This window comes from Protopterus annectens, chromosome 17.part0 (genome assembly GCF_019279795.1).
Source record: "Protopterus annectens isolate FY-2018-M chromosome 17.part0, PAN1.0, whole genome shotgun sequence".
Lineage (NCBI taxonomy): Eukaryota > Metazoa > Chordata > Ceratodontiformes > Protopteridae > Protopterus > Protopterus annectens.
Window position 1 is genome coordinate 580,896,297 of NC_056751.1, and position 22,501 is coordinate 580,918,797.

The window sequence follows — 22,501 nt, forward strand, 5'->3', positions numbered from 1 at the left end:
GGTTGGTACTCCGCTGAGGAAGGCTGCTTAAGTGGCTGCTGCTCTGGTTGAATGTGGCCTAATGCCCTTAGGCACGGATTTGCCATGCTGTGAATAGCAGAAACGAATGCAGTGGCCTATCTACTTTGAAATCGTCTGCTTTGAGATAGGCTTTCCTTGTGATCCTGCAGCATATGCCACTAGAAGTTGTTCAGTCTTTCTGAAAGCTTTGGTTCTGTCCAAGTAGAAGTGTAGCTGCCTGTGCATGTCCAAAGAATGCAGAAGTCTCTCACCCTTATTCTGTGGGTTTAGGTAAAAGGCAGGCAAGTGAATTGTTTGGTTAAGGGCTACACTGGACACTACCTTAGGCATAAACGTAGGGTTTGTCCTCAGAGAAACCCTGTCAGGATGGAAAATGATAAAAGGTTCCACAGCCACGAGTGCCTGTAACTGTGAGACTCGTCTAGTGGAGGTTATTGCTAGGAGCAGAGCTGTTTTCCAGGATAAGAATTTTATATCAGCTGCAGAGGCTGGCTCAAACAGAGGCAGTGTGAGTTTTTCCAAGACATAGTTGAGGTCCCATGCAGGTATTGGTGCTCTCCTTGGGGGTCTTATGTTTTTGGCCCCTCTGAGGTACTGCCTTAGTAATGGATAAGAAAAAAATAGGTGGTTCTGTATTATAATCAGCTGAAATGGCAGAGGCATGAATTTTAATTGATGAAAAGGAAAGGCCTTTATCCAGCATCTCAGTTAAGTATTGCAAAATCTGAGGAATATTTGGAACAATCGTGTCAATGCCTTGTGCCTGGTTCCAAGCACAGAATCGATTCCATTTTTCTGCATAAGACTTTCTGGTGCTAGGCCTCCTGGCCTCCAAAATAACATCCATCACTGCTTTAGAGAGATGTGTGTCTTGAATGGCTACAATATCTGCCATGCTGCCAGGTTTAAGGTCCTAAGTTGGCTGTGCAGTATCTGACTGTCTTGTTGGGTCAATAAGTGAGGAATCTGAGGTAATGTCCAAGCTGGGCATTGAGACAAGCTCTTTAGGATTGGGCACCAGTGCTGTCGGGGCCAGACTGGGGCAATCAGTATCATTTTTGGCTTCTCTTGTCTGACCTTGAGGAGTACCTTGGGGAGGAGAGGCAGAGGAGGAAAGGCATATACTGTTAGGTTTTTCCAGCTGAAAGATAGAGCATCCACTTTCCAGGCTTGCTTGTGATGAGTCCTTGTGCAGAATCTCTGTCGATGGCAATTGTGAGAGGAGGCAAACAGGTCTATGTCTGGGCATCCCCAGTTCCTTGTTATCTTGCTGAAGACTTGTGGATCCAATTTCCACTTGTGGGGATCCATGAGGTTTCTTCTTAGTTCGTCTGCCAGAGTATTTATCCTTCCTGGCAGGAATTGTGCTTGCAGATGTACTTGGTAAGTCAATGCTGTGTCCTACAAGTTCATGGCTAGTCTGCAGAGGGGGTAGGAATGTGTGCCCCCTTGCTTGCTTATGTACCACATGACCGTAGTATTGTCCGTCTTTATCAGTAGTTGTCCTGGATGAAGTAGATCCTTGAAGGCTGTCGGGGCATTTTGAACTGCTAGCATCTCTTTTTGATTGATATGTAGATGCATTTGACTTGTGGACCATGTGCCCTGAATACATCTTCCTGCCATATGGGCCCCCCAGGCATAATCTGATGCATCTATTATCAATGTCTGCCTGGCTGTGGGTAAGGTGAATGGCTGTCCCGTGTTGTGGTGACAGGCTTTTGCCCACCAATGAAACTCCTGTTGCAGGCAGGGAATGAGGGTAATTATTGTTTCCAGGCTGTGGCAATGTTGAGTCCAAACACTTTTTAGATACCATTGAAGTTTCCTCATATGCAGTCTTGCATATGGAATTAGCAGAATGCAGGATGCCATGAAGCCCAAAGCCTGCAGAATTTTTCTTGCAGATAACTGGGTCTTTGTTGCCAACATTTTGAAATAAGTAGTCAGTTGTCTGTGTTTGGTGTGGGCTAAGCCATCTGGGCAGTTGTATTTAAGCTTGCACCCAGGAATATTATTTCTTGAGAAGGTACGAGTTCTTATTTATTTTCGTTTACTGTGTACCCTAGGCCTGTTAGTAATCTTTTTACAAACGCCAGATGCTGTAGTAGAATGTCCTTGTTCTCTGCTTGAATAAGACAGTCGTCCAAGTAAGGATATATTTGTATTCCTCTTTGTCTGCAAAATGCAATTACTGGTGCCAGGCACTTTGTGAAGACCCTGGGCTCAGTAGATAAGCCAAAGGGCAGTGCAGAGAATTGGTAATGCATTGAGCCAGCTAAAAATCGGAGGTATCTTCTGCATGATTGTCTGATTGGGACATGCAGGTATGCCTCTTTTAGGTCTAAAGTCGCACGCCAAGCCTTCTTGCCCAGCATGGGCAGAAGCTGCTGCAGAGTTAACATTTTGAATTTTGGAATATCCAGGAATGTGTTTAGTATAGACAGGTCCAGTATTGGTCTCCAGGCTTTGTCCTTTCTGGGCACCAAGAATAGCCTTGAGTAAAATCCTAGTCCCTGCTCTCGCTGTGGTATTTGCTGAATGGCTCTCATGTCCATGAGGGATGAAAAGTACAGTTTTGTACCTACCATAAATGTAGATGTTAGAGTGGTTATGCTGCTGCAGTCATCACACTTGGGTTATCCTGCCATCAGGCGGTCCCGCAGTCGGCCTGAATTCCAAAGCCTTGGTCCGGCGTCAGTTGTCGTCGCTTCTTCCCTGACGTCAGTGCAGCAGGGGTATAAAAGAGGCAGCCGACGCCATTTTCTTCAGTTTTTCTTGCCCCAGATGTCAGGTGCCCCAAACTAAAAAGGCAAAATAAGAAGCTTGCAAAACATACCTTAGTGCAAAACAATGGTACTAGTTGTAAGCAAATACACCATATAGACATGCATCCCAAAGGTTGAAGTACATGGAGGTATAAGAAAAGCCTTGTTAGGTAGAGGGGATGGAGGGAGGGTAACCTGGACTGCAGCAGCATAACCACTCGAACATCTACATTTATGGTAGGTACAAAACTGTACTATGTTCATCATGCTATGCTGCTGCAGTCATCACACTTGGGTAGAGTCCCAAAGCTATGGTTGGGTGGTAGGAGCTAAACTGGGTTAGGTGCAGCTAAGATGCCCTGCAGAACTGCAGTGGCAAACCCAGCTTGGATTTTGAGTATAGAGGAAGGTGGTAATGCTTGGTGAAGGTGTGCACTGAACTCCAGGTAGCTGCCTCCAGAATGTCCTTTGTTGGGACTCCTCGGAGGAAGGCTGCTGAGGTTGCTGTAGCCCTGGTAGAGTGAGACCTAATAGTAGCAGGCACTGCTTTCCCATGGTGTGAGTAGCAAAAGCGGATGCAATGTGCTATCCATTTGGAGATGGTCTGTTTTGAAATAGCCCTTCCTTCGGAGCCTGGTGCATAGGATACAAGGAGTTGGTCAGATTTTCTGAAGGCCTTTGTCTTGTCCAAATAGTAACGCAACTGTCTGTGAATGTCCAAAGAGTGAAGGAGTCTTTCTCCTTTATTCTGTGGGTTTGGATAATAGGTGGGCAAGTGTATGGTCTGACTGAGAGCCACACTGGAGACTACCTTTGGCATGAAGGAAGGGTTGGTGCGTAAAGATACTCTGTCCTGATGGAAAATGATGAAAGGTTCCACTGCCATAAGTGACTGCAGTTCTGAGACTCTGCGTGCTGAGGTGATAGCCAGCAGCAGGGCTGTTTTCCATGACAAGTATTGAAGCTCTGCTGAAAAGGCTGGTTCGAAAGGAGGAAGTGTTAACTTTTCCAGGACAAAATTTAGATCCCAAGTTGGAGTTGGTGGTTTTCTGGGGGGGTCTTATATTTTTTGCCCCTCTGAGAAACTGCCTTAGCAAAGGATGAGAGAAAATGGGAGGAACCATATCATATTGAGCTGAAATGGCTGAAGCATGGAACTTTATGGATGAGAAAGAAAGGCCTTTGTGTAGCATCTCAGTTAGATATCGGAGTATGTGCGGAATATTTGGGAGGTCAGGATTTAGGCTTCTGGCCTGGCTCCATACACAAAATCTTTTCCATTTGTCTGAGTAAGTTTTTCTGATGCTGGGCCTTCCTGGTCTCCAAAATGACATTCTGGACGTCCTTTGAGAGAAGTGTTGTTTGATAATTTAAGGTATTTTCCATGCAGCTAGATTTAAGGTCCTTAGTTGACTGTGAAGGATCTGAGAGTTTTGTTGGGTTAACAGCAGAGGGAATTGAGGTAAGATCCATGGAGGGCTGCGAGTCAAGTTTCGTAGTAGTGGGTACCAGTGTTGACATGGCCAGTCCGGAGCAATGAGGATCATCTGTGGTCTCTCTGATCTGGCTTTCAGTAATACCTGGGTCAGTAGAGGCAGAGGTGGGAAGGCGTAGACTGACAATGCTGTCCAACTGAATGATAGGGCATCCACTTTCCAGGCCAGGGGATGATAAGCCCTTGTGCAAAATTTTTGTAGCTGGCAATTGTTGGTTGAGGCAAACAGATCTATGTCTGGTGGTCCCCACCTTTGAGTTATCACTGAGAATACTTGTGGGTGTAGTCTCCACTCGTGAGGGTCTGTCAAATTTCTGCTTAATTTGTCTGCCAAAATGTTTTCTTTTCCTGGCAGGAATTGTGCTTGCAGTTGTACGTGGTAAGTTAATGCTGTGTTCCACAAATCCATTGCATATCTGCATAGTTGGTAGGAGTGCATCCTTCCTTGTTTATGTACCACATAACTGTGGTGTTGTCCGTCCTTATTAGAAGTTGTCCTGGATGCAAGAGGTCCTTGAAGGCTGTTAGTGCATTTTTTACAGCTAGCATCTCCTTTTGATTGATGTGTAGTTGCCTTTGGTTTGCAGACCATTTGCCCTGTATGCATTGTCCTGCCATGTGTGCACCCCAGGCGTAGTCTGAGGAATCTGTTGTCAAGGTTTGGTTTGCTGGAGGTGAGACAAAAGGAAGGCCCTTGTTTGCTTGGCATGCTTGAGCCCACCATAGAAACTCTTTTTGAAGGCAGGGAATGAGAGTCATACTTGCTTCGAGGCTGTGTCTGTGTTGGTACCATACACTTTTTAGGTACCATTGCACTTTTCTCATATGCAGCCTTGCATATGCAATTAGTTGAATGCAGGATGCCATGTACCCCAATGCCTGCAGGAATTTACTTGCAGTGAGCTGGGTAGAAGTTGCCATCTTTTTGAAGTACTGAGAGAGTTGTTTTTGCTTCTCTGGCGTGAGGGTAAGCCATCTGGGCCGTTGTATTCAAGCTGGCACCCAGGAAAATTATTTCTTGTGAGGGTATTAGTTTTGACTTCTTTTTGTTTACTGTGTAACCTAGGCAACTTTGCAACTTTGCTACAAATGCCAGATGCTGTAGTAGGACGCTTTTGCTGTCCGCTTGGATCAGGCAGTCATCCAGATATGGATAAATTTGTATTCCTCGCTGTCTGCAGTATGCAATTACTGATGCCAGACATTTCGTGAATACTCTGGGCGCAGTAGATAAGCCAAAGGGCAATGCAGAGAATTGATAATGCGTTGTGCCTGCCAAAAATCTGAGGTATCTTCTGCAATCTTGTCTGATAGGCACATGCAGGTATGCCTCTTGGAGGTCCAATGTTACCAGCCAAGACTCCTTGCCCAGCATGGGAAGAAGCTGCTGTAGTGTGAGCATTTTGAATTTGGGAATGTCCAGGTAAGTGTTTAGAATTGAAAGGTCTAAGATGGGTCTCCAGGCTTTGTCCTTTCTTGGTACTAGAAACAATCGAGTAAAATCCTTGACCTTGCACTTTTGCAGGTACCTTTTGAATTGCTTTCATGTTCATAAGAGCTGAAATTTGCTTTTGTGCCTCTGCCCATTGGTTTGTTGGCAGATTTGGCATGCCTCTCATCCGTGGTAAAGTGTGAAAATGAAATCTGTAGCCTCGGGTAATTATATCCAGAACCCATTTGTCCTTTGTTATAATGTGCCAATTTTGTGAGAAAAGAGCCAGTTTTCCTCCTAGAGGTGCTGCCTGGGCAATTTTGCTTGGCAGGCAAAGAGGAAAGTCATTGAGTTTGTTTTCTGAAGGGTTGAGATCTGTCGTCTCCCCCTCTGAGTTGTTGTTTGCCATTGTCTAGGCTTGAAGGTACCTTGTGTGCCTGGCCTCTGCCCCTAGGGCGTCTGTACCTGCCCCTTTGGGGCATGTCTGAAGCAGGAAAGGACGAGTTTTTTGATGGCCAGTTTCTGCTGAAGCGAGGAGGTTGTACCTGTAAAAAATCTTTAACTGTTTGCATTGATTTTGCCTTTTCTTCCATCTTCTTTAAAACTTCCTCTGCTTTGACACCAAATAACGCATCCTTTTGCAGTGGAGCATCCAGTAACTTTGCTTTGACATGTTCTGGTAGGGTCTGCTCTTTTAGCCAAGCATGTCTACGTATTACAGACCCTGTGACTGCTGCTCTACATGAGGCCTCCAAAGAATCAAAACCACACTGCAAGGAATGTTTTCCCACTTGTTCTGCTGCATGCAACAAATCTTGCATCCCTTTGAAATCTAGTTGATCTGTTTGAGGGATCATTTTCTGTTTTAACTGAGTAAGCAAGTACTGCTGGTATTTAATCATGTGGAATTGGCAGTTTAATGCCCTCATGGCCAAAGTGGCAGAGGTATACACTTTTTTTCCCCATCTTTCTAATGCCCTGGAACCTCTTAGCAGTAGAGGCCTTAACCCCTTTGGGACCCTGGGAAATGGTTTCTGGGTCTGCAGCAGGGCTTTTATATAAAAACTTGTGAGAGTCAGGGACTCGATAGCATCTGTCTGATTTAGGTGGTGCTGGAGGTAAGGAATCTGGATTTAGACTGGATTCAGTGTACACATCATCCAGAATGTCTAAAACAGGAGGAATGGCTAGGGGTCTATGCTGAGGTAGAAGAAGAAACTCAGAGTCTTTTCTTGGAGTCAGAATAATCTTGTCCTTCCCAATGGAAATGCTCTCTCATCATGTGCAGGGTTTTCCCAAAAGAGAAGTCTTCAAGGGGAAACAGAGGGAATAGACTCCTCAGCATCTGAGTCTTCAGAGAGAGGGAAGGGGTAATCCTGTTCCTCAGAGTCTGCTGAGGAAATGGATTCCTGGTCAGGAGGAGGTAAATCTTCCTCCAGTCTAGGCCTTTTGTCAGGAGGGCGCTGGGAACCTCTGACAAGGGTAATCAGGTCCTCCGCCATTTTGAGCATCTGTTTTTTAGGCACAGGGGCCTGTGTGCGACTCTGTGGACCCGGTTTCTTAACCTTTGGAAGCTTAGCATATGACTTAACGGAGACAGTCGGTTTAAAGACGCCTTCTGAAACCGAAGGCCTGTCCATAGTCTCCGGATCGCCGCCAGAGCTGGCGTCCACGAGTTAAGGAGGAACCGGCTCCAGTGGCCCAGTAGATTCTAAGAGGTAGTCGTATTTTCTAAATCTGCAGTAGTCAGGGGCTGCGTAGGTGCCTCACTGAATACTGAAGATCCGGTGGCAGGCCTAACAGAGACCTCGGTATCTGGTCTAGGTCTAGGCTGCCTGTCTTTGTCCTTGTGTTTTTTAAACATAGCGGTTGTCTGAGGTTCCGACGACATAATGTAGTTGAATTTTCTGCCAAAATAATGTTGGGCAGTATCAGCCCGATGCTTAATAGTGCGTTTATTGAACCTAGCGCAAAACCGACAACCAGAAACGTCGTGGTCTGGGCCTAGGCAAGGAATACAATAAGAATGAAAATCCTTATGAGGTATTTGCTTCCCACAAGAAATACAATTATTAACTTTGTCTGACATCGTCTGAGGCAAGAAAAGTTTCCCCAATGGGGTACTTAGCTTTATAAAAGACTTTGGCTGAATTTCTGTTCGAAAATCTCAGGAGCTGGCCGACCGGCACTTGCCAACTGCTTCTGCTTCGAGCACCGCGCGGCAAGAAAGACTGAAGAAAATGGAATCGGCTGCCTCTTTTATACCCCTGCCGCACTGACGTCAGGGAAGAAGCGACGACAACCGACGCCGGACCAAGGCTTTGGAATTCAGGTCGACTGCGGGACCACCTGACGGCAGGATAACCCAAGTGTGATGACTGCAGCAGCATAGCAAGATGAACATCTTGTTTTTGTGCATCTGCCCATTGATTGCGTGGCAGGTCTAGCATACCATTTGGCCTTGGCAGGGTGTGAAAGTGGAACCTGTAGCCTTGTGATACGATATTTAAGACCCATTTGTCCTGGGTGATCATGTGCCAATTTTGTGCAAAAAGTGCTAGTTTTCCCCCCAAAGGAGCTGCCGGAAGATAAGTGCTTGGTGCTGGCAGGGGAAAGTCATTGAGACTGTTTCCTGTATGGCTGTGATTTTTCCTCTCCGCTTTTGGAAGTAGAAGCATCCCATTGTTTAGGCCTGTATGAGCCTTGGGTCTGTGATCTGCCTCTGGGGCTTCTGTATCTGCCTCTTTGTTGCCTGTCTGACACTGGAAAGGACCAATTCTTTGTAGGCCAGTTCCTGCTAAATCTGGGAGGCTGTACCTGTAAGAAATCCTTGACTGTTTGCAAAGATTTAGCTTTGTCCTTCATTTTCTTCAACACCTCTTCTGCTTTAACACCAAACAAGGTATCATGTTGTAATGGAGCATCTAATAGTTTTGCTTTAACATGATCGGGCAAATTCTGTTCTTTTAACCAAGCATGTCTCCTAATGACAGAACCTTTAACAGCGGCCCTTCAGGAGGCCTCTACAGAATCAAAACCACATTGCAAAGTATGCTTTCCCACTTGTTCAGCTGCATGCAATAAATCCTGCATTTCTTTGTTTTCTGCGCATTCTGAATTTGTCAACATTTTCTGTTTAAGCAGTGACATAAGATATTGCTGATATTTAAGTATATGAAATTGACAATTTAAAGCTCTTACAGCCAAGGTAGTAGATGTATAAATATTTTCCCCCATCTGTCCAGGGCCCTTGAATACCTATCAAAGGGGATAGGATTTTTTGCAGTGGAAGCCTTAACCCCTTTGGGACCCTGAGAGATAGTTTCCGGGTCATCAGCAGGGTTTTTATAAAGAAATTTATGTGAATCAGGAACCCTGTAGTATCTATCTGGCTTAACATGAGCCGGTTGCAAAGAGTCAGGAGACAGACCGGACTCTGAAAATACATCTAGAATTTCAAAAACAGGAGGAATAGCAAGGGGCCTGTGCTGAGGTAATAAAAGGAAGTCTCTTAGCCTTTTCTTGGATTCTGAGTAATCTTGGCTCTCCCAGTGAAAATGCTCCCTTCATAGTATGCAGGGTTTCCCCAAAAGAATAATCCTCAGAAGGAGAGGCTGAAGGAATAGATTCTTCAGCATCAGAATCCTCATAGGGAGTAAGAGAATATTCCTGGTCAGAAGAGGAATCACAGGAAATGGAAACCTGATCTGAAGATGCATATTCTATCTCTTGCCTAGGCCTCTTACCAGGAGGGGGATGGGAACCCCTGATCAAAGTAATTAGGTCTTCGGCCATTTTAAGCATCTGTTTTTAGGCATAGAGGCCTGTCCAGGAGAATGTTGTACTGGTTTCTTTGTCTTTAAAGCTGCTTTAGTCTTTGCCTTTGAAGCTGAAGTTGGTTTTACATATAACTGTGTAGGCCTGAAAACACCCTCAAAAGCCAATGCCTGCTCAGCGGCTCCAGACCCATCTGAGGGAATAGTTTCAGAGTGCCCAATACCTTGAGTTTCCAGCAGCCTAGTCGGCTCCACGTGGGAGTCGGAAGCGGCCTGTGGTTCTGAGGTAGCGGGTGTCAGGGGCTGTGAAAGCAACTCACTGAGAACTGGCGAACAGGCGACAGGCAGAAGCCTCTTTGTTGGTTTTGGACCTCAGATGCTTGTCCTTTTCTTTTACTTTGCGCTTTTTATACACTCCGGTAGTCGGTTGTTCTGATGGCATTATATAATTGAATTTTCTGCCAAAATAATGAAATGCAAAATCGTACCGATGCTTAATAGTGCGTTGGTTAAATCTAGCACAAAACCAACAACTAGTAACGTCATGGTCAGGGCCTAGGCAAGGAATACAGTAAGAATGAAAATCCTTATGAGGTATTTGCTTCCCACAAGAAATACAATTATTAACTTTTTCTGACATTGGTCTGGAGCAAGAAAAAGTTTCCCCAACAGAGTACTTAGCTTTAATGAAGACTTCGGATCTGAAATTCGAATTTGAAAATCTCAGGAGTCGGCCAATCGGCACTTGCGAATTGCTTTTGCTTCAGGCACCGCGCGGCAAGAAAGACTTAAGAAAATGGCGTCGGCTGCATCTTTTATACCCCCTGGTGCACTGACGTCAGGGAAGAGGCGACAGCAACCGACGCCGGACCAGGACTTTGGAATTCAGGCTGACTGCGGGTAGCCTGCCAGCAGGATAACCCAAGTGTAATGACTGCAACAGTGAAACATGATGAACATCAGGGGAATGGAGACCCATATTAGACCTAAGCAATTTAAATGAATCTGTCGAAGTCAAAGTTCCAAATGGTGACACTGCAGTCTATACTTCCCTTTTTAGGGAAAGACAATTGGATGTGCTCCATAGACCTTCAAGATGCTTACTATCACATAAAAATAGACAGGGATCGAGAAAGTATTTACGGTTCCGGCTGGGAGCCAGTAATCATCAGTTCCGAACTTTGCCCTTTGGTCTCACTACAGCCCCCAGAGTGTTCACCAAATGCATGGCGGTAGTCATGGCTCACCTGAGACGTCTAGGATTCTAAGTGTTTCCCTATCTAGACGACTGGCTCCTATCTGCCACCACCAAGCATCTACTCCAACAAGCCAGGGATGTGACCTTGGAAATTTGCGCTCAATTGGGTATTAGTTAACTTTCAAAAATCTGTCTTGTTGCCCTGTCAACATATTACATTTATAGGCACAGATCTAGACACCGCTTTCTTGATAGCACGTCTTCCAACAGACAAGAGTTTCAGCACTCAGGCAACAAATACTTCATCTTCTTCCCAAGACCAAGGTGAAAAAAAAGATGGTTCTAAAATTATTAGGGACAATGGCTTCCACCATAACACTGGTTCCCCTTGCCAGAATGCACATGGGGATCCTTCAATAGAATTTTGTTCTCCCAATGGTCACTTCAAGAGCTTCCTATGTCACCTTATCAGGATAATGGAATCATGCAAGAAGGACTTACGATGGTGGATACATTCCAACCACGTGACCATAGGGAGACTCTTTGTTCCACAACAACGTTTAGCTATAGTGACCAACAACGCTTCCCAGATAGGATAGTGGGGGCCATTACCTGGGCAGAACAATTCAAGGTATATGGCAAAAACATGGGGGTTCACTTGCATATTAATTTTCTAGAGATGAGAGCAGTGCTTCCTGTGTTGCAAGCACTTCACGACTCTCTCCCTCTATGGACAATTGCAATACAGTCAGACAATATGTCTGTGGTTTGGTACATAAACAAGCAGGGTGGAACCAGTTCTTAACCCATTTGTCACAAGGCCCTAAGAGTTTGGCAATGGGCAGTTTCTTCCCAGCGCTTTCTAGTAGCAATGCACATTTCGGGGAAGTCCAACGTGATAGACAACCTGAGCATAGTTTTCCGAACATGGGGTCTGCCTTGCTGCGATCTTTTCGCCACTCCCATGAATGCCAAGTGCAGCAACTATTTTACCCTAATTCCCCCGCTGCGGGAGACACCGAGGGACACACTTGCTCATGATTGGCCCTTGGGACTTTTGTATGCCTTTCCTCAGTTTCCTCTCATACCCAGAGTCATTCAGAAAGCACAGACCTTGGGAAGCAGGATGATTCTCATTCCTCCTTACTGGCCTCAAGTTTGGTTCCCCTTCCTTTGGCCTCATCTTCAGGAGAAGCCTTGGACTCTGGACCCAATTCCAGACTTTGACACGTCAGGTGCGCTTCATCCTTCGCTCCATACCCTCAACTTGACAGCTTGGCTGCTCCATTTCCCAATCTAGTCAGACTTCAGAATTTTACTCCAACAGTTAAACATATCTTGATGTCCTCTCAAAGCTTCCACCAGGGGTTGGGAGGGTGGCTAAATGGCTAAGGTGTTTGCCTTACAAACACAGGGTGCAGGGTTAGAGTCTCACAAGGGATTATTGGCTAGACTTAAAATGGCTCGCAAGGGCAGTTAGCTTAGTACTAAACTATGAACCTATGAACCAGAAGACTATATTCTAGCAAATGGAAAAGATTTTCTCTCTGAGCTCAAAACAGAAACCTTGACCTTTTTCCTGCACTTGTTCACTCTATCTTGGAATTCTTGGCAGAACTCTTCCAACAGGGTCAGCTGCAGCAACCAGAGTACAACTCACGGCAATTTCAAATTTCCACATTGGCGATCTTACTTCGAACTTAATGTCACACAGGTTGTGTAGAGCCTTCTTGAAGGGTGCCTCCTTATTTAACCCCTTTCTCCTTGGGACTTACATTTTGTTCTATCTAACGTTACTACCTTTTGAACCTTCTTCATCTTCAGACCTCATCAGAGTTGCAAGCCCTATCTATCAAACCAACATATCTAATATTTCATAAGGATAGGGTATCCTTGCGAACTAATCCATCCTTTTTACCTAAAGTCTCTTCTTCAACTAACATAAATCAATCTATTGAGCTTCCACTGTTTTTCCCTACAGCAACAAGGCAGAATACAGATTACATCAACTGGACGTGCACAGACAACTCAGATTCTATTTGCATAGGACAAAAGATTTTAGAAAATCTGACCAGTTTTTCATATCTTTTTCAGACGCAAAAAAGGGTACGCCAGTTTCTAAAACTACCCTTTCCGACTGGCTCTCAAACTGGATTACCGTCATCTATACTTCAAACAGAGATTTACCATTCATGGTTAAGGCTCATTCCATTAGAGCACTAGCTACGTGTTCTGCCTTTCAGGACAGAATTCCTAAGGATATTTGTTCTGCAGCCACCTGGGCTACTCCTCATACATTTATCATGCACTATAAAGTGGATTTGGCCTCCAGGGACAGGGCCTCCTTTGGCTCCACTGTGCTTAAAGGTGTACACTCTTGAGCCACCCAGGTAAAAGGTGCTAGGGATACTGTCCCATCATTGTTAGAATGAAGGAGAGACATGACAACATAACTTAAAGAAGTTATGTACTTAACATAACGTTCCAGGTTTGTTGTTGTGATGCCCGTGCCCTTGCCCAGCAATCGAGGAACCTTAATCCTCACCACTAACACCAGTAAGGGGCGTCTCGTATAGGAGAAAAGGATAACAAATACACACAGTAAAGTGCAATTCCCTTAAGAGCACACAGAGATTACAGTCAGTCTGGGGCTGGTAGCTCCCTTGCTCTCCAGGTCCCCAATAAAACTCCCCACTGGCACAGCTATAGGGTCCAGGTCTCAGCCAGTTGAGCAAGCTAAAACTTCCAGCACCCTCTCTGTCCAACCAGTGCTTTGTGTCCCTGCCAAAGTAGCTGACACACACTAAGTTTTATACAACCACACAGACACTCCTGGGGGAGGCTGGCACAAGTTCTCCAGCTGTGCCCCTTTCACCAAGACTATACGGTAGAAATCACTGCCACCATCCAGCTAATAATCATCAGCTACTCAAAGGCCCTTAAAAGGGTGTCCGATTATTACCTTGAAATATTATTATCCAACTGGTAGTATAGCCCACAGCTAAAACTATTGGAGTGGCTTTGTACAATTTTTACCAAAGGCATGCAAGTACCTTAAGAGCTTAAATTATCTCTACACAAACCAGCCACAGTTAAGAGGGTTTAAAAATATTTAATAATAAATAATTGAAAACACACGACAATACTTTTTTTACTACACAGAGCTAGTCAAGAGTTCAGACAGCACAGAGAAATACTTAAAAGAATTCAGTAGTACAGTTCTGACATCACAGAAACACTTAGCAATAGCTAGAAACTAGAAAGATTAGACTAAGAAAGCATAAATCTAAGTTAAACTTACATATAGAGCAAGAACGTGCCAAGTTGGATGGTCAAGACAAAAATGCTTTATGCCCTCTTATTCTGTTTTTAAAATCACATTCCTGGTTCACATTACATCATTCTTCACACTTCACTGGGTTCCCAGGCTAACAGAAACTATATTACATTCTTAACATCTCCTTTTGTTATCTTGCAGCTGATCGGGAAGCAGAGCCATAAAAATACATTTACATGTTTAAATCTAGCAATGTAACTCTTGGTTAAAACAATAAAAAGAATGTCTTTGTCTAGACTGGCCGGAGCAGACTTTAGATCAAAGGGTCACAACATGCTTTACTTGGTCAGCTTTCTGCCAGAGTGCACTGTTACATTTTTGTAACAGTATTTTTTTTCCATTTAAGACAACAAGCCTGTACCTTACATTAATATTTACAAATGACAGAATTATTCTATCTGGCTAGGCTGGCAGCCTTCACAGTTGTCTTCAAGTTTGTTTCTCCTATTCCATTAATGTATGTGTGTGTGTGTGTGTATATATATATACATATATATATATATATATATATATATATATATATATATATATATATATATATTACACACACACACACGCACACACACAAACACATACATATTACAATTTCTTTAGTAGTAGCAGCAAACCAGATCTGGGGAGTTACACCACTGCATTATGGGACACCTACTTGCCACAAGCCAAGTATGAGTCTTTCAGCTGTGCATTCGGCCGAGTCGGAGCAGAGGATTAGCTCTGAACCAATCATTGTAAGAATGAATGGCGAGATGCACAACAAACATGGAACGTTATGGTAAGTACATAACTTCTTTTTTTTTTTTTTTTTACTTTGTCTATCAACACCCCCCCCAAGAAAACAATTATTTGAGAAGGTGTGAGGAAGACCTTTTATAGCCTCAATTTGAAGCACAGATGAGAAAGGAGGATGCAACCTTGTCTAAGAACTCCAAGTACCTGGATACTGCATCTGCACAAATCAGCAAGTCATTTAAATAAGGAAAAATGTAATAGCCTAAGGATCTGCAGTAGGCAACCACTGAGAGCAAACTGCAGTAGATAGCTCAAACCATGATGCAGAAAATTGATAACTTAAGCCAGATGCATCAACTCTCAAACATTTCCTGAAACTGGAAGCAATACAAATATGGTAAGAATCCTTCAGATCTAGAGTCACCATGAAACAATGGTCTGAAATCAACACTAGGACCAACTGTAAGGTAAGAATTTTGAATTTTGTAACTTTTAGAAAAGGTGCTTAGAAAAGAGAAATCTAGGATGGGTCCTTCAAGGACTGCTCATTTTTGGTAACAAAAAAAAAAATTCTGGAGTAAAATTCTTTGCCTTTGTTTATTGAAAGCACTGGTTCTAAGACCCCTGCTTCTATCATGTGAAGGAGCACTGAAGGAAACAGTTCTGAATGGTTGGTTGGTGTCCCCTGAAATGAGGGCTCATCTACTGCCAAGTGTATCCTCTCCGAATTACTCTCAGAACCCACTTGTCTGAGACTATTTGTGGCCAGACTACTGGACTGAGAGACAGCTGAGGAAGGAGGAAGAAAAGGATGGTGGGAGGGTATGGTGCTCTGCAACTCTGCATAGTCATTTCTTTGCAGGAGGTTGATACTTTTTCAGAAAGGAACCCAGTGCTTGTTTTCAAAGAATTATCATCTTGCCATTTCCTTTTGGATCTCTGACCTTTGTTACGCTAGGATTTTCATTTTTGTCCCTTGACGGAAGGCATCTTGTTTGGGAGAATGGTACATGAAACATCCTAGATACACCATGCATTAATTTTTCTCTTATTATCCCACTGTTTGAGAACTTGTGTAACAGAGGGCACAAACACCAGTTCAGAACTTAAAGGTGCACTCAAAATTTCTGCTTTTAAATCGCAACAAAAGTTCTGATTACATAATCAAGTATATAGCCTTAATATTACAGAAGCAACAGCATTTCAGGAGACTGCATATGCGCCTTCAAGAAAACCACTCAAAGCATGTTTCCAAACCAAAGTCAAGTTAGAAAAATGTAACTCATACAAGACTTTTACTTTGCAGGAAAAGATGCAGCAAAAAATCATACAAACTATATGTATACCATAATATATATATATATATATATATATATATATATATATATATATATATATATATATATATATATATATATATATACATGCCTTGTGTGTGTGTGTGTGTGTACACACACACACAATTTAACATTCTAAAGGCTAGATTACTAGAAAGAGACATCCTTTTTGCCCTGAACATCTAAATATTTTCCTTTTGTATTGGGGAGCACTGGATTAGATGAGGCAAAGGACTTTTTTTTCAGCAGGCAGCTGGAGAGAGTGCAGCTGGATCAGCAGTCAAATGAGAAGAAAGACCTGTCATTACAGAGGATATCTTATATTTTCTCTAAGCTTTTTAGGGACTGCTGGAATAGATAATGGTGTCCTGCAGACAGCTTCTGACACCTTCCAAAGCCAGTAAGAGAAGGGATAGCCACAGAACTGAGCACCACATCTTCTATAAGGTCATCTACCCTGCCTAACTCTGGAGTAGTTCCCAACTGCTCCCAAGCAGACACATCACTAAATCTAGCAATCTGAGGAAAAGTGAACACCTACTTGGACTTATGCTTAGGCTCACCTTCCAGAGGATCAGCATGACTGGATTCAGTACCAACTAGGAAATCACCATTTTCTGCATCAGATTCCTCATCATTCGCTGAAACAGAAAGAACTCTAGCACTAGAGCCATGACTGGGAACACAACCACCAGAATTTAGCTGTCTGCAAAACACTCAGCCATGGACGAAACATCAGCCTTATAAACAAATATAATGTGACTATCAGCTGAATTATGAAGCCTCTGTTACTTTTTCTTGTGAAGTTTACTACTACACAAAATATCTGGGGACAGAATATTGTCTGACATGAAGTGCCTTAATCTACCTGGAATGGTGCTGATAAGGGGGTGATTTAAATGCATCATAGGTATCTAGGATGTTTCATGTACCCAAATTCCTGAAGGTGCACATCTGTGCTGACAGAACTGGATAGGATGACTGTCCAAGTTTACATGGGTGGGGCAACAGGAATAAAGGAGAGCCATTCTAGACTTCTGTCAGACAAATGTTTAACAGTGGCCAACACAGAGTTCAGCAAGAGAGATGCTACAGGATCACATACAAGAGTTGCCAACATAGAACTCGGGTAGACTTCCTCCTAGTAAAAAAAAAAAAAAGGGGGGGGGGCTGGGATAGAATTAGTGATTGCAAAGTCATCCCCAGTGAAACAATCGGCCAACAGCATAAACCACTCATTGCCACAATCAGCTGCAAGCAGTAGTCAGAGAAGGCTCCAAGATTAAAATAAATTAGGTTGAAGACCTGGAAGTTGATTAAAGAACAAGCACAAGAGTTCAATGAATTACTCAAGGCTCAAGCAGCTTAGGAAGAACAAGAAATAGATGGAGTTGAAGAAGAATGGCAGCCCCTCAAAACATAATAGACCAGGACTATAGGACAGATATGTCAGTTGGCAGAGCCAGGTATGGGAGCAAGGTATATCAGGAAAACTGATGCTGTAATGCATAAATTCGGGAAGTCATCAAAAGAAAGGGGTGCAGGAAAAAGTGGGAGACAGGAAAGATGGATAAGTCTAAGAAGGAATACTGGTTGGCTACAAACAGGCTAAGAGAAGAGTTGCAATACCAAAGAACAAGGCATCAGAGAGAGACTACCAACTTCTGGAAAGAAACAGTAGATGGCACATGGAAAATTATCAGGTTGCAAGGCAAAGATGAAGATAGTCAGACACCCTACATAAGAGATGCCAGCAACAACATGTTCAGTAGTCTACAGGAAATCAAAGGTAGACTGAAGGAATAATTACGGCAGCTTCTCAATGAAGAAAACTCCACAGAAGCTGCATTGTCTCACCCACTGCCTACAATGAAAGATGAAGTGAACCACCCCCTCCCAGTAATAGTAAGAATAGGATAAGGAAAATGAAGTCAAGGAAAGTACCAGGCTCAGATGAGGTCACAGCAGTTATGATCGGTATGTTGGGTGAGACAGGGAAGAAATGGCTTCTGAGGGTACTCATATAAGCAGGTACTAACAGCAGTATGAAGAGAAAAGCATATCCCAGATAACCGGAGAAAGTGCCAGTGTACAAGAACAAAGGGACATTCACAGCTGTGGATAGTACAGAGTATCAAACTCCTGACACACTGCATGAAAGTTCTGGAATGGGTGACAAATATGCAGAGTAGTATAATTAAGATGGAAGATGAGCAGTTTGGATACAGATCATGATGCAGCAAACAGATCTGATGTTTGCAGTGAGAAATAGTTGAGAAGAAGCTAGAGGTAAGAGAAGAATCCAAATGGGCATTCCTAGAATTGGAGAAAGCATACGACAAGGTCTCAAGAAAACTAATTTGGGCAGTCCTGTGGTGATTCAAAGTCCAGAAACATTGGTAGAATTAGTGCAGGCTATGTACAAGTACCCAGTGACTCAAGTACAAACAGTGTTTGGACTCTTAGAGGGGGGTCTAAACCCACTGCTGTTCATACTGGTTATGGACTACATTAGCAAACAAGCCAGAGGAGACAGATCAGCAAATCTGCTGTATGCAGATGATGTGGCATTACATAGGTTCATAGATTAGTACTAAGCTAACTGCCCTTGTGAGCCATTTTAAGCCTAGCCAATTATCCCTTGTGAGACTCAAACCCTGCACCTTGTGTTTGTAAGGCAAACACCTTAACCATAAGGCCACCCTACCAACCCAGATAGAGACTGAGTAAGAACTTCAGCAAAGGAAAGGTTAATGGAATGTAAATCTGAATGCACATGGGATAAATGAAGTACAGATACGGCAGTTGTAGTGGCAAGTAAATGGGGAAAATCTGAAGAAGCTGAGAACTGAGAAAAAGGGGAAAATAGATTAGGTTAACAGCTTCAAGTATCTGGGAGAGGTGGTTGAAGAGAAAGGATGTCTGAATGAGGAGGTCAAAGCTAGAATCAGAGGGCTGCAGCCAAATGGCACAGTGTGTGAGGAGTAATGTGTGACAGAAGAATACCAAAAAAACTGAAAAGTAAGGTGTACAAAACAACTGTGCACTCAAATACTACTGTACAGTAAAGAAACCTAGGCAGTAAAGACAAAGAAGTTGAGAAAGCTAGAGGTGATGGAGATGAAGTGCCCGAGATGCACAGTAGGATGCACCCTGTGGGACAAATTAAAAAATGAGGACAAAAGACCAGAAGCCAAATAACTCCAGTTGCAAAAAAGGTCAAACAGAACAGATTGCTGTGGCTCGGGCACATGTAAAGAAAAGAAGACAATCTGGTGAAGATTATGTGGGACAGACAGAAAGAAGGCAACAAGAAATGAGGGTGTCCAGCAAAGAGGGGGATGGACTGTGTCAGAAAACCAGCAACAGTCAGGCATGAGTGGGAAAAGAATGAAGGAGAGTGGCACAGAGAGACAGTGACAGTTGACATGGCACCCCGACCCCATATAGGAAAAAGGGGGTTGATGATGATGATGGGTTCTCCTACCTCAGACTACTCCTGCACTTAGAGGCTTTGGTTCTCCTATATCCACACCAGGTACTGGAACGGCCCTGGAAGACGTGTCTAAACCCTGTTCCATAGTGGCAGACAAAACCACACTAGAGGGAGACGGGGCAAACGTTACATGGTCTGTAAGCCAAGCATATTTTTTTTCTTTAGGTGCAACCAGATTTGACTGAGGAATCAGAGTTAGGATCCATCCAGTCAGGGGAAGAGAACACCAGCCAAAATAATAAACTGACAGTACTGGATAATATTACTGGAAACAAACTACTTAATGTCATACAAGCATTTTTCTATAGGACTAAACCCTGCCAAACTGTGCTATTATCTCAAACCAACGATAGCTGAATAATTATCCAACGAAAAACCACAGTTGAGCACAGCTGAACAAAAACCTTTATACAAAACCGAGCTTTCAGGTTAAACACCCTTTTACAATGTTACAAATAGGTCCATTTTAAAAAAACACTTTATATAGGAGCCCAATACAATCACATGACCAGCAGCCCAAGATCACATGATCAAACAATTTAAACATTTTAAACATTTTAACCCATATACATATACAGATATAATAGCATTATTTTAAGTCAATAATAGCATTATTGGTCTGATGAAGCTCGTTGGAAACGAGTGAAAGCGCCAACCTTTTTGTATTAAATTTTCTATTTTGCACTTTGTTGTTGAGCTGCATTCCTTTGAGTGAAAAATTTCAGTCAGCGTGTGGAGTATCAGCGTTTTGCCTCTTGTTTGAGAATATTTTGTTGAACTTTACGCTGATTTACTTTTGTTACGGAGCTTTTGAAAACTGATCATTACTGGGATACCTTAGCAGATAACCAAAAATGCCACTGAGGCAGTGGGAATGATAGACATTCTGTGGGAACAATACATGCATAATAATGTTTAAGAAGAGCGAGGTTTAAAGGAAGGCAGGAATTGATCAATTTATGTAATGTTGGATAATTCATGAAAATGTCACTTTTTTTCTACTATTGCGTGTACTTATGTTACTGTGCTGATTGTGAAAAGTTGATTAAAAAAAACACTCTACTTAACATGTAAAATGATTTTGAATTCTCTCCTGTAAACACAAGCAAACTGAAGATGTCTGAGGTTAGGATAGTCCAAACATCCTGTATCTGGGTTCAGTTGTGAAGGAGGAAAGAGTAAGGGGGAGAAGGTCCAAGTCCTAGACAGTCAAAGGAGCTGGATCCTTTCCTCCTGCCCTCCCTTCTCGTACCCTACGTAGCCGTTTTTTTTTTTTAGTCTTCTCTTACCCTCCACCAATCATTTACTTAGCTGTTTCTGTTTAATCTGCAGCCTTTTGGTTGGGCACCTGTAAAACTGGCCAGATGTGAAAGGGTAGTTTCTAGCGAACCTTGAAATAATCATAAGAAATCATCATTTAGCTGTCTGCACAACTTTACCTTTTACTTACAATTTCTCCAAAGTTTCCAGACAAAGTTCTTATCGAAAGCTATGTTTAACAGCTGCTCTGTACCATCTTCTTCTACTCTTGCACCCTGAATTCAGCTTGGAGCTCAATAACTGAACCAGAGAGAGCTGCTCTTTAAGCTATGTCTAAACACAGCTGCATTTTATCACATGAAGCCCCTACCTTCAAATTTTGACACTTGCAGTTTCAGCAGTTCATCCTGAATCACTACTGACAGATCATCTATTTCTTTTGACTTTTTGTGAGACTTGATGCACATTTAGAAAATTATCACTGCAAAAGCCCAGATGACAAATGAATATATTTTCCTACAAAATATTTCTAGTACTCTATTCTCCCAGTCTTTGGACAACAATTTGGGTCAAAGGACCAAACTGGAGGCTCTAGAAGCATCTAGCAAGATTAACACTGGGACTACTAAAGGGTTTTTGTAAGAGTATTGAAAGGCCTTAGGAGCAAGAGGTTGACAGTCTGGTTCCAATAACATTGCTAAGAAAGCACCCTTCAGTGCTTCAAACACATGAGCTACCACTGCAGGTTTTGGTTCATCCAGGCCAAACAGAACTACAATTATTTCCTTCTTGTATCCAGTAATTCCTTTACCAGACACAAACTGCATTCTCCTGTTTGTGAGGATTTCCCTACTTGATGTATATATGCCAAATCATCCTCCTCTTCCTCAGAAGACATGTCCAAACATGTGGCTTGAGCAGAATCTCAGGCATTGGAAACTACAGTGTAGACTACTGCCAATGCAGTACAAGCTCTTATGCTAACCTTTCAAGGTCTTGCATAAACTGGTACTCAAATTCTTAATTCTTGGAAGGCTGCTGCAGCACAGTGCACAGGTTGTTTCAGGGATAAGTAGAAAAAGCCACTACAAAATTTGGCTTGGTGGATTCTCACTCTCTCTATGCCTGTGTGACCTATCCTGCTTTCACTTGGGTGACTAAAAACTGGGACACTGGCACTCTCCCTCTCTGAGAGCACAACTGATGGTGACCTCCGGTCTGCTGTTCTAACAAATGCAAAAATTTGATATACCTTTCTTACAAGTACTCCGCTTAACAGGATGTGCAAGAAACTGCCTGTAAGTCTATAAAGAGGAAAGTCAGACGACGAGAGTCATCAGATGGCATAATCTGGAAATGAAAACTGCCTCACTGGCTGAAGCCCGCCCAGGCCCATAAGACACAGTTAGAGCTGTGTTTTTTTCTCTCTAGTATATTTTCTAGGGTCCTCTTTCCCTTGACCTCCTTAACACAGGATTTTTAGTGAGGCATTTTAGGGGAAGTGCTGCCCACAAAGATGTCAAAGACTGCTTGGACGCCTGCATCACACTTTTTTTACGTCACGTCAGCCACATTTGAATCATGGTCTCCCCTACGTCTGGGTCTTCTTTCAAAGCTCACACAAATGTGGCAGTCTACTGAATGGTACAACT

General features: G+C 43.1%; 1 protein-coding gene across 1 annotated transcript in view; it reads right to left on the bottom strand.

The window, feature by feature from the left end:
- MTCH2 (mitochondrial carrier 2) overlaps nucleotides 1-22,501 on the bottom strand; it is a 1,452,460-nt gene that overhangs the window by 630,947 nt on the left and 799,012 nt on the right. The gene's annotated exons all lie outside the window — the stretch shown is intronic.